Raw genomic sequence first — 11,167 nt, forward strand, 5'->3', positions numbered from 1 at the left:
GTCAAGAGTTACACAAATTCTTGGCAAGATGAGGTGAGGCCGAGGATTCGCCACATATTACCTAACATTTGCCTTAATGTTGGGGAAAACCTCTGAAAAATCCATCCAGGTAATCAGTCCAAGCAGGAATCTAACCCAAGCCCGAGAGCAGCTGCAAATAGGTATAAAAATAATTAAAATGGTATAACAAAAAGTATAAAAAGATAGCAAGCAGTTCAATTAAATTTTCATGCATAGGCAATTGAATTAAGACAATACCTAGCAAGCAGATTAATTCAATTTAAAGGCATAAACAATTAGTTGAACTACACAATAATTTAGGTATATAGCAAGCAGATTAATTCAATTTACAAGTTTAGACATTTTATCAAACAAATTTAATGAATTATAGCATATAGAATTCATCAGTTAAGCTTATACAAAAATACACAATACATTGCAAGTAGAGTAATTCACTTTACAAGCATTAATAAATATTTGTGTACACCATAACCACTATCCCACAACAAAATGAAGCGTCCAAATTCATGCTGTTCAAATCGCTTCTTAATTCTAATCTCATTGAAAATGCGAGAGTCATGGGCACTTCCTCTTCAACGTGCCACTATATCCAGAATTTGGAAACTTGCATCACTTATAACCTTAAATGAATAAGGTAATATATGTGTTAACTAGCAATTTCATGAAGGAATTTCTATAAAAAATTAAAACTGGTAAAAAAAACTGTCATGTGGGTACACAAATGAAAGCTACGAATGTGATTTGTCACTCATATAAGTGAAATGTATCCCTTTTTTTGTGCAATTTGGTAAAAAATTTGAAGTTTTTTAACTAAGCAATAGTTTTTATTCTTTGAGTTTTTTTCATTCTGATATTTAGAGCTGCTAACAGCCTACAGCAGTTGTGTAAGCATGCCACTCTGAAGTTAAGACATCACAATATAAATTGCAACACTTTTATATAATGTGTGTCTCACCCATAACGCAAAAATTAACATTCCAGTAATTAATTTAAATTCTACGCCTATACTTTGGATTTTCTTTATGCTTTGCAAAAGTAACCTAAAACATGTAGCTAGTTAACCTATAAACTTGAAACATTTCTATGAATCCATCATTATGATTCCATAATATTTTTCATAGTTTCATCTTCAGCATCACTAAACCGAGAAAGGGTGAGGAAATTTCGAGAGAAATTAAAAGCAGATCCTCAGTCTTATCCTGCATATGTTACCTAAAAGAGAGAATGTGATAAGCAAAGAAAAAATGTTACATTCAAGTATGCAAGCAGTACCATATAGTGTTAAAAAAGAAGAGACTGTCTAAAATGGAGTGTAAAAGGAAATACAACAACAAACTGAAACAACAAATTCTTAAAACACCTGAAAGAAATGAAAACATACCATCTCTAGAGAAATGAAAGTTATAGTTGAAACAGGTCATTTGGCAAGGCTGTAAGTAAAAATAATTACCACTGACCCCATCACAAAGAAGAGCTGTGATAAAAACAGTAGCATAAAATGAATTATCAGGTTTCACAAAATATTTGTCTTTTCATAAGTAAGACCTTCAGTAACATATGAAGCAATAGAAAAGGTGCTGTTTTTTTTTTTATCAAAGAGATATTAGTTAAATTTATCTTAGGTTTGCTCATCTATGTATTATGTTGACGTATTGCTTGACCTTCTCGTAATTCTCCAGAAAAGCTACACTGAAGGAGGAACAATAGATCTTTGCTTCACTGACTTCCGTGACATATATATAGTAGGCCAAATAAACATGTGGTTTTAGTCAGCAGCCACAAATACTTTCTACATAAAAATCGTTTAATAGTTACTTGGGTACTGTTACTTACATACTGTAATGCACTGTTATAGCTCCCACACTCCCACTTACTACCAATATAACACCATTTCTCTAATAATTCTCCCTGGACTTCTCGCATGTTATATTAGTAATTAGTTAGAAGGAGGGGGGGGGGCAACATTGAGGGGATTTTTTTATTGTGTCTTCTTTAGTGTAGCTTTTCTGGAGAATTACAAATTACAAATTTTTTTTTCTTGTACCATTTAACTGAAATAATGTAATATAATGCATTACTATCTAAAATGTAAATAAAGTTATTAAAAGCTAAACTAGCACTGAGGTGGTTCTCTTCGTACTCTGCTTATACACCTTGCATATACGAATCTGTGATAGATTAGGTTAGATTATTTTTGGCTTTTATAATACCTTGCATATATGACCAACTGCATCTCTACAAAAATATCTCACAAATTCAACGATTTTCAGTATCGAAATCATCGGAACTACCTCAGCGCTAGTTTCACCAAAATTTCAGCCTAGGTCTACATAACCTCTTACGGGTTGTAATTTCATTTACAGTACGTACCTGAACGTTTAATAGAGAATACCATCCTTTTCGGTTGATATATATGTTTGTGACAGTTCTCCTCCTACATTTGTTATGGGTATGTGCGTGCCATCTATGGCGCCAATAACCTAAAAATGATGAAATATCACAATAGGCCTACTGTACCAATATGGTACCGGTACAGTACAAATTTCTCTAAGAAAGCATTCACATACAATATTCAAATCATGAAATATAATTACCTGAGGAAATCTTGCGATGTCAAACTTTCTCGCAGTGTTATTCGTTTTTCTTCCCAAGGAAAACACGTAACGAGGCGCAAGTCCAGTGATTGCTACTGACACATTCGTTATTATACATCTTACAGAAGCCTGACTAATGTTGTGTACTTCATATTTTCTAAATATGTCCAATCTCGGTAGGTACGTTTTCCTCCTACGTCTCACATCACGAATTCGACGTACATAACCCACATTCACTGCATCATAACAGCCATCTTGCTAAGCTAGTCGGCCTCTAAACTACCCTACCGGCGGGGACTAAAATTTGGCCAGCCAAACCCCTCTTAGTACACGTATTATCGCTAACACTAGTTTATGAATACGAAAAACGTTAGTTCGCTGATCATCCACCGGAAGTAGCTATTTAACCTGCTCTAAGAATGTCTATGAATAGGGCCCTAAGAGTTGAGATTTAGGCCAAGACTATACAAATATTTTGCATGTGGGCATAATTATTACTTACTGGTACTATGATATCCTTAACCAGTGTCTGTATTTCTTCCATATATTTAACTTTCGGCTCTGTTATATCAATATGTTGAACAGCAACTTCATGCCGGTATGTCAGAAAATTCAATTTTACAGGAGAGCGAAAAAAAAAATTTAGTAATATTGAAAAGGAACAAATATCTGACGCAAGAGGACATTTAAATTTCTTCTTCTCAAGTTTCTATTCAAGCTTTGACTTAAAATATGTTTGCAGAGGATTCGGGAAAATTTCTTTGATAAGAATTAAGTGAAACCTGCTTTTGTTCATATTTTTGCCATAACAAGGTTGCTGTTGAACACCAATATTTTGTATCTTGTGTTTAATACCTAATAGGTGGGGTTCAGGCATAGCTATACCAATTTTTCCCATGCATGCCTAATTAACTTTTTGGTTTTGTTACATTTGTATCTTGTTATTTTGTATCTTGTGCACATTGTGTTTAGGGTCATTCCATGCCAATGCAACCAAAGGGTGATGCATAAACACCACCAAATTAGCTCTTTGGAAAGTCTGAAAATTAGAAATTTATTTGTCATATTTCAACATGAAATCCAGTTTTTATTTCCAGTACAGTGAAATGTACATTTATGCATTATTATACAATGAAAAAAAAAGTCCATGACTTATTGCAAAGAAATGTCATTTAGTCTTTACCATGGAAGTATTTTGTATGGATCAGTATACCTGTGAAATTCTTATTTATTTATTTTTTTCTAGCAGCACCATCAGAAAAATAAAGTATATTTTGCATATTGGGATGCCTTTTCCTAAGATACTGAGTTAGGCCTACAACTTGAAAGTACTGGACAGCTACAGTGCTAATTATGTTCCAAATGATCACTAATGATGCACATAGATATGAGATACCTCAGATTGAGGTTGTGGCTATACTACATCTCAAGTCTGATTAGTGAAATATGTTACTAGTCAGTGATGTATGCAATGGATGGAGTAAAGAACAGGCCACCCTACCCCATTTCCTGGTCTAGTTGCCTCATAAGTGGTGCCTTGTTGATATCACTTGTGTGGTTTGGATAGTTGACTAATCAACAACTAAGATCGTCATATTCACATATCTGATTGTCATCTGCTCTGTTGTGCCTATGTCTATGAAAATATTTCACAAGATTAATGTGTCTGATTATGACCGTGCAAGTAACTTCCCTATAGATAAGATTAATTAATTTTGTATAGTAGGACTTATGGTGCAATTGAGACTTTGTCTCTCAAATTGATTATGTAGATCTTTAGCTCCTGCATCCATTATAAAACCTAGAAGCCCTCGAAAAATGTCCTGAGTACGGTACTTGATAGAAGTGGCTCGACTGAGGTAATAACATTTAATGGATCATTGTCATGATGGCGCCTCTTAGTGGTAAATAGATGCCAGACAGGGAAGTGTTGTTTTTATTATTGGAATCTGTTTCCTTTTGTCTTGATTATTGCTACCTTGTCCTTATTCATTAAAATTTTAACTGTCTTTAGATTTTGAAGAACTGGACAGCTTTTCAGATGAAAGTAAGCGGTACTGAATTCACTAATCTATAAAACCATTTTTAAACATTTGCAAGAGCTCCGAATAGCATATGAAGGGATGTAATGATCAAAGATAGTAGTCAACTTCTAAGGAAATTTGCTTTGAGAAGAATTCTGAAAACTAGAAAAAAATGGATATGAGAGTTATGAAACTAGCATTGAGGTAGTTTCTGTGATTTCGGAAGTCAAAAACGTTTGATTTAGAATGGATTTTTTTTTTTTTTTTGTGGATATGCAGTTGATCGTATATGCAAGGCATAACAAACGCCTAAACTAACCAAAGGTGCACAGATGCAAGGTGTTTAGAAGGAGTACAAAGGGAACTACCTCAGCACTAGTTTAGCCGAAAATTGAATTACATCACCACTAATTTTGAGGACTATGTCAGGAAAATGGTATGGAAATATTAATCAGTGATCCAGAAATTTCGGCATTGGAGTTTCCTTTATTTCCGAATCACACTCAGCCAGTTGAGAGGTGCATGAAGCTTGTGACTCAAGCTTCCAGTTCCACTGTGGGTAAAACATAGATGATTTATAAACAACCACATGAATTGATTCAAAAGCAGTTTTGCCCAGATTCGAAACAAAATCAGAATACCGTTTATAAAAATAAAAAAGTGCAGGTATTAGGCCTAATAATGTTATTTATATTGTTTTTATTCCCGTTTAAATGTTCAATTTATGTGAAATAACGTAGAAATATTATTTTCCCCGAGTTTTTATTTAAATAATTTCTGTGTCATGACTTCATTTGTAAGTTTTCATTTTATTATTATACTTTTATATTTAGTTATATGGGCTATTGTGAGGATTTAATTCTAATTTACAAGACATCCATGTTTCTTGTTACCTGCGTAAAATTACCGAGAAAATTTTAAAACTGAAACATAATGGGTTAAAATTTTTCGTTACATTTTTTCAAACATTCATTTTACGCGAAAGAGCGAAAAATCATGTTCTTTCCCTTCCTCTTTGTATAAGTAGCTGCCAGTTTGTGACCTATTCCTTTTTATGGGCTTACATAATTATATTTTTTATTAATCTGTGAATTAAAGTATTATATAAAGACAGGTAGGCCTAGGCCTATAATCAAGTTTTACTGGTAAATAAACTTGCCGAACTTACGAATAACTAAACTAAAACACAAGGTTCGATAGAGCCCTCAAGATGTTAATCACAAAATCAAAGTTATTATATTTAATATTTCAGTAAGACACAACTTTATTTTCTCACACTATTATAGTTTTCAAATCAATAAAAGTTACCATAACCTATGTTTTCACTCGCCCCAAATGAAGTACTGTCAAGTGACGTAAAGAAATTGTCATGATTAAACATTTTTAAAAACAATAGTATCCTTCCTTTTGTCAACTCCTTTGTTTCAATCTCACTTGATACATTTTCAGTAACTTCTAACTGCAATTTCCTTATTAAAACTTCTACAGTAAAAGTATCCGACATTTTCATAAGACATTTATAGCAGGCTCATATTTAAGTTATTTCATGTTGTATTATAAAACAAGCCATTAAAACAAGAAACTTGTTAAATTAGGATCTAGCGAAACTTTTTTTTATCTTAATACATTCTAGAATATGCTGTCTTATCCGCAATAAGTGCAATAAATTGCTTGTTCGTAAGCATAATGTGTAATATTTTGCCCGAGATCAGCTTATCTGAGAGAGATGTTATTTTGGTGCCACATTCATTCGGCAGAGTAATATTGAGCGCCCTCTCTATATACTTTAATGCTCCAAGCAACAAACCTTGCACCAATGAAATTTGTAGACGCCGCGCAAGTGTTGCTGGGAATAAAATGTACCCTACAAACCTTGCACCAATGAAATTTGTAATCGCCGCGCAAGTGTTGTCGGGAATAAAATGTAGCCAACATATATTCCACTAATGAAATTTGTAGTCGCCGCGCAAGAGTTGCTGGGAATTCAATGTAATTATACAACAAACACCAATCAAATTAAGTAATCGCCGCGCAGGTCCTGCTGGGAATACAATACCTATCACCAATGAAATTGTAAACGCCGCGCAAGTGTTGTCGGGAATACAATGTAGCCAACATATATTGCACCAATGAAATTTGTAGACGCCGCGCAAGTGTTGCTGGGAATAAAATATACCCAACAAACCTTGCAAGAATGAAATTTGTACACGCCGCGCAAGTGTTGCTGGGAATAAAATATACCCAACAAACCTTGCACCAATGAAATTTGTAGACGCCACGCAAGTGTTGCTGGGAATAAAATGTACCCTACAAACCTTGCACCAATGAAATTTGTAATCGCCGCGCAAGTGTTGTCGGGAATAAAATGTAGCCAACATATATTGCACCAATGAAATTTGTAGTCGCCGCGCAAGTGTTGCTGGGAATTCAGTGTAATTATACAAGAAACACCAATCAAATTAAGTAATCGCCGCGCAAGTGTTGTCGGGAATAAAATGTAGCCAACATATATTGCACCAATGAAATTTGTAGACGCCGCGCAAGTGTTGCTGGGAATATAAATATACCCAACAAAACTTGCAAGAATGAAATTTGTACACGCCGCGCAAGTGTTGCTGGGAATAAAATATACCCTACAAACCTTGCACCAATGAAATTTGTAGACGCCGCGCAAGTGTTGCTGGGAATAAAATGTACCCAACAAACCTTGCACCAATGAAATTTGTAATCGCCGCGCAAGTGTTGTCGGGAATAAAATGTAGCCAACATATATTGCACCAATGAAATTTGTAGTCGCCGCGCAAGTGTTACTGGGAATTCAATGTAATTATACAAGAAACACCAATCTAATTAAGTAATCGCCGCGCAAGTGTTGTCGGGAATAAAATGTAGCCAACATATATTGCACCAATGAAATTTGTAGTCGCCGCTCAAGTGTTGCTGGGAATTCAATGTAATTTTACAAGAAACACCAATCAAATTAAGTAATCGCCGCGCAAGTGCTGTCGGGAATAAAATGTAGCCAACATATATTGCACCAATGAAATTTGTACACGCCGCGCAAGTGTTGCTGGGAATAAAATGTACCCTACAAACCTTGCACCAATGAAATTTGTAATCGCCGCGCAAGTGTTGTCGGGAATAAAATGTAGCCAACATATATTGCACTAATGAAATTTGTAGTCGCCGCGCAAGAGTTGCTGGGAATTCAATGTAATTATACAACAAACACCAATCAAATTAAGTAATCGCCGCGCAGGTCCTGCTGGGAATACAATACCTATCACCAATGAAATTGTAAACGCCGCGCAAGTGTTGTCGGGAATACAATGTAGCCAACATATATTGCACCAATGAAATTTGTAGACGCCGCGCAAGTGTTGCTGGGAATAAAATATACCCAACAAACCTTGCAAGAATGAAATTTGTACACGCCGCGCAAGTGTTGCTGGGAATAAAATATACCCAACAAACCTTGCACCAATGAAATTTGTAGACGCCACGCAAGTGTTGCTGGGAATAAAATGTACCCTACAAACCTTGCACCAATGAAATTTGTAATCGCCGCGCAAGTGTTGTCGGGAATAAAATGTAGCCAACATATATTGCACCAATGAAATTTGTAGTCGCCGCGCAAGTGTTGCTGGGAATTCAGTGTAATTATACAAGAAACACCAATCAAATTAAGTAATCGCCGCGCAAGTGTTGTCGGGAATAAAATGTAGCCAACATATATTGCACCAATGAAATTTGTAGACGCCGCGCAAGTGTTGCTGGGAATATAAATATACCCAACAAAACTTGCAAGAATGAAATTTGTACACGCCGCGCAAGTGTTGCTGGGAATAAAATATACCCTACAAACCTTGCACCAATGAAATTTGTAGACGCCGCGCAAGTGTTGCTGGGAATAAAATGTACCCAACAAACCTTGCACCAATGAAATTTGTAATCGCCGCGCAAGTGTTGTCGGGAATAAAATGTAGCCAACATATATTGCACCAATGAAAATTGTAGTCGCCGCGCAAGTGTTGCTGGGAATTCAATGTAATTATACAAGAAACTCCAATCAAATTAAGTAATCGCCGCGCAAGTGTTGTCGAGAATAAAATGTAGCCAACATATATTGCACCAATGAAATTTGTAGACGCCGCGCAAGTGTTGCTGGGAATATAAATATACCCAACAAAACTTGCAAGAATGAAATTTGTACACGCCGCGCAAGTGTTGCTGGGAATAAAATATACCCTACAAACCTTGCACCAATGAAATTTGTAGACGCCGCGCAAGTGTTGCTGGGAATAAAATGTACCCTACAAACCTTGCACCAATGAAATTTGTAATCGCCGCGCAAGTGTTGTCGGGAATAAAATGTAGCCAACATATATTGCACCAATGAAATTTGTAGTCGCCGCGCAAGTGTTGCTGGGAATTCAATGTAATTATACAAGAAACACCAATCTAATTAAGTAATCGCCGCGCAAGTGTTGTCGGGAATAAAATGTAGCCAACATATATTGCACCAATGAAATTTGTAGTCGCCGCGCAAGTGTTGCTGGGAATTCAATGTAATTTTACAAGAAACACCAATCAAATTAAGTAATCGCCGCGCAAGTGCTGTCGGGAATAAAATGTAGCCAACATATATTGCACCAATGAAATTTGTACACGCCGCGCAAGTGTTGCTGCGAATAAAATATACCCAACAAACCTTGCACCAATGAAATTTGTACACGCCGCGCAAGTGTTGCTGGGAATAAAATATACCCAACAAACCTCGCACCAATGAAATTTGTAGACGCCGCGCAAGTGTTGCTGGAAATAAAATATACCCAACAAATCTTGCACCAATGAAATTTGTAGACGCCGCGCAAGTGTTGCTGGGAATAAAATGTTCCCTACAAACCTTGCACCAATGAAATTTGTAGACGCCGCGCAAGTGTTGGTGGGAATAAAATGTACCCAACAAACCTTGCACCAATGAAATTTGTAGACGCCGCGCAAGTGTTGCTGGGGATAAAATGTACCCAACAAACCTTTCACCAATGAAATTTGTACACGAAGCGCAAGTGTTGCTGGGAATAAAATTTACCCAACAAACCTTGTACCAATGAAATTTGTAGACGCCGCGCAAGTGTTGCTGGTAATAAAATGTACCCAACAAAACTTGCACCAATGAAATTTGTAATCGCCGCGCAAGTGTTGTCGGGAATAAAATGTAGCCAACATATATTGCACCAATGTAATTTGTAGTCTCCGCGCAAGTGTTGCTGGGAATTCAATGTAATTATACAACAAACACCAATCAAATTCAGTAATCGCCGCGCAGGTCCTGCTGGGAATACAATACCTAGCACCAATGAAATTGTAATCGCCGCGCAAGTGTTGTCGGGAATAAAATGTAGCCAACATATATTGCACCAATGAAATTTGTAGACGCCGCGCAAGTGTTGCTGGGAATAAAATATACCCAACAAACCTTGCAACAATGAAATTTGTACACGCCGCGCAAATGTTGCTGGGAATAAAGTATACCCAACAAACCTTGCACCAATTAAATTTGTACACGCCGCGCAAGTGTTGCTGGGAATAAAACATACCCAACAAACCTAGCACCAATGAAATTTGTAGACGCCGCGCAAGTGTTGCTGGGAATAAAATATACCCAACATACCTAGCACCAATGAAATTTGTAGACGCCGCGCAAGTGTTGCTGGGAATAAAACATACCCAATAAACCTAGCACCAATGAAATTTGTAGACGCCGCGCAAGTGTTGCTGGGAATAAAATATACCCAACAAACCTTGCACCAATGAAATTTGTAGACGCCGCGCGAGTGTTGCTGGGAATAAAATATACCCAACAAACCTTGCACCAATGAAATTTGTAGACGCCGCGCAAATGTTGCTGGGAATAAAATATACCCAACAAACCTTGCACCAATGAAATTTGTAGACGCCGCGCAAGTGTTGCTGGGAATAAAATATACCCAACAAACCTTGCACCAATGAAATTTGTACACGCCGCGCAAGTGTTGCTGGGAATAAAATATACCCAGCAAACCTTGCACCAATGAAATTTGTAGACGCCGCGCAAGTGTTGCTGGGAATAATAATAAGAGAGAAATGCGCACGAGTGTGCATTGTTAGAGATACTAGAAAATATCACTTTTTCCTATCTCAGTGATTGATTTGTCTGCCGTCTGACACGTCAGTATGTGATATTGCCGACATAGTTCACCACATAATTTGCACACGCAATCTCCGTCAGCAGTATGGAAGCCTGATCTGATGCACAGTCTGTGGTGGTAGCCATGAATTGATAGTCTCGTCACCACATGTCGCAATGGTTGGTTTGGTCCCATCCAGTTCCTGTCTATCACGGCTCCGGTGCTGTAGAACCCGTCCGGAATCTGGCGTCTTTTCTCTTCTCTTTCCGTTAGAAGCTGCTCGTAGCCGCTGGTAGATGGCAGTAAGTAGTCCGTTCTGAGTTCTTCTATCAGGAAGGTTTCCCTTGAAAGCATATAT

At 36.9% G+C, this 11,167-nt stretch overlaps 1 long non-coding RNA gene across 1 annotated transcript; it reads right to left on the minus strand.

The window, feature by feature from the left end:
• Positions 1-14: 14 nt before the first annotated feature.
• Positions 15-3,063, minus strand: LOC138699404 (uncharacterized). The gene is made up of 3 exons (XR_011331998.1): positions 2,616-3,063; positions 2,392-2,501; positions 15-151 (listed from the first exon to the last, which is right to left on the minus strand). It is a non-coding gene; the product is annotated as an uncharacterized lncRNA (long non-coding RNA).
• Positions 3,064-11,167: the final 8,104 nt, after the last annotated feature.

This window comes from Periplaneta americana, chromosome 5 (genome assembly GCF_040183065.1).
Source record: "Periplaneta americana isolate PAMFEO1 chromosome 5, P.americana_PAMFEO1_priV1, whole genome shotgun sequence".
NCBI lineage: Eukaryota > Metazoa > Arthropoda > Insecta > Blattodea > Blattidae > Periplaneta > Periplaneta americana.